Raw genomic sequence first — 2,533 nt, forward strand, 5'->3', positions numbered from 1 at the left:
CATATTTAACTGTTGCCACTTTGTCGCACCCAAAGCAGTGTTATCAAATGAAACTTGCAGATAAAAGTTCCCAAAGCCTCCCAGGTCTCAGTTGTGGTCCTAATGCAGGAAATTGTCACCTTGGCCTTGAGGAGCTGCTTATGCTGTGCTCAGAGTGTGACGGTCTGTGCTGCAGAGCTGCTGAGAGGCTGAAAGCATCCCCGTCCAGCCGCTCGCAGCCAACCCAACAGCCAAGTGGGGACATCTCTGGCTCCCAAGCGCGGGCTGAGGAGGAGCCGCAGCGGTTGCCCACCAGTGGGGCAGGAGGGGTGAAGAAGTGGTCAATGAGCAGATGATGGAGGCTGCAGCTTTGGTCTGTGCTTCACCACCAGTGATGTCTGCTTGCAAATGGGAGTAAAGTCATCAGCAAGGAGGCTCAGGTGCTGCAGGCAGCTCTGCAGGCAGGGCTGGGAACCTGGATTCCTGCTTCTGCCTGCATCTCTCACTCCTGCCCTTCCCTTTTCCCGCTCTCGCATCTGATCTATATTGTTCACGCTTTCTCTGGGTCTCCTTTGCAAGTAGTTGGGGTGAATCACTGGAGCTGTGAGCCCAGGGGGAGGGGGTGAAAGCTGAGATCCGTAGGAAATTGTGTCTGAGGGACCCTCTCAAACCTGTCAGAAAATAATCCACCTGCTGGGAAGTAAATCTGGGCAATGAAAAGGTGCTGAACTTGAGGGTTTTCTGGCTAAACAGGTACAGGGTGTCCATACTGACACGTACCTGTCCACACGCTGCCAGGATGGGTACGCGAGCAGTGCTGGTGGCACGGGGCTTAGCATAGGCAGGAATGGCTGCTCGAGCCTTTCTGCCAGACGTGTGCAGAGGATTTCAGATACGGCTGAGTCCTTTTGGCATCGGACTGTCCCTATCCAAGGCTTGGGTGTGTTTTCCTGGCAGAGGACGGACAGACTCCACCAGGAGCCCTTGGGGTTCTTGACTATATATCCAAATGTTTCCACAAACTTTCTTGAGAAGAGGAAAAACATGGAATTAAATCTCCTGCAGATAATGGGAAGACAATGCAGGAGGGATCTGACAACTCTCATAGAGACAGCAACTGGCTTTTACAAATTCCCCAAAGAATGGATCCTATTACAGCTGCAATAAGTGAAGTGTTTCCAAAGTGCTCCATGGACTTTAACTGTGATGCTCATTAAAGTTAATAGGATTTATTAAAGTCAGTGTGGGCTTTTGTTGCATCTTCTGGCTCAAACTGAATGCAAGATTACAGGCATTTTGGCCCGACAGATTGTCTTTCCATGTCCAGAAGCACATAAAAGGAGTATTTGGGACTGGAGTAATCCTGCTCCATTGCTCTAATGACTGCCAAGGCCAGCATATGAAAAAGCAGAGCGTCAAAATTTCCTGCACATCTGCTATCCCCATCCAGAGCAGCACATTTAAGCCCAAAGTGTGTCAACAACCTCATATATTTCATGTTTCCTTTGCAGAGGTGCAGGGAAGGTGGCGGGGGTTGAGACCTTTGGCTTTGTTTTCAACAAAGACCACATTGCTGTTGCCACCAAACACAGATGGGACACCAACAAACAGAACAGCAAATGTGAGAAGCCAAGTGAGGTCCAGGACACTTGGTAACGAGCTCTTGCCTTTGTGGGTGGTGGGGAAAGGCTCTAACGAAAGCATTTTTTTCCCAGTTCACAAGATGGGAACTGCGTGTATGTTCAGTTACGCTTGTTTATGTTGGCTGTTTTTCTTCAGAATGTGCAGATGTTGAATTAACTGTTGCCCTGGGGGAAATGCTGGGGAGAATGGACTGGCCCAACCCTCGTCTTCCCACATCCCAGCAGGGCAGGGACCATTTACAGGGAGTGACTCTATGGGGACACTGGATCATGGAAACGGAGATTGGGTGCCTGTAGGGTGGGATCCCTTTATATTCATTCAAGAGCTAATGAGATCTGACAGATCTTTTTGTGTCATGGATATTTAAAATGCCTCGGGGAGGACCACACATCTTTCTCTTAACCAGGAGAAGCCCAGTAATGGGGCTTCTGCTCTTCACTGCAGTCTATTCCCCTGTGACAGCAGAGCGTGGTTTGGGCTGGGGTTGAGGATGAGGATGGAGGGGCTGTGGTTAAAGCCCTGCGTTGTGCTCTGAGCATGCAGCACCCCACACTCATATCTCACCTGTGTGTTCATACTTGGAGAGATGGGATGGGGGAATCAGGGAACAGGAGCCGACTGTGATCAGGTGCACACTTAAAACAGCACGGATGGCGTTGTCTGCACTCTGTGTGCGTGTTCACTCTAAATACTCTGGAGTCCCTAAACCTCGACAGCCCTGGCTGCTCTTACCCGTGTGCCTTCACCTGCCTCTCTCCCCAGAGCCCTGCCCCTGCGCCTTGTGCCCCTGCAGTGGGCACCTGCCTTTCCCCTCACCTTCCCTCTCCGTCCCTGTGAAAGCAGAGGGAGGGGGTGAGCCCTCCTCTCCCTCTGCTCCTCTCTTGATGGACCCAGCGAAGTCAGCAAGACG

Source organism: Cariama cristata, unplaced genomic scaffold (assembly GCF_000690535.1).
Source record: "Cariama cristata isolate BGI_N322 unplaced genomic scaffold, ASM69053v1 scaffold16179, whole genome shotgun sequence".
NCBI classification, from domain to species: domain Eukaryota; kingdom Metazoa; phylum Chordata; class Aves; order Cariamiformes; family Cariamidae; genus Cariama; species Cariama cristata.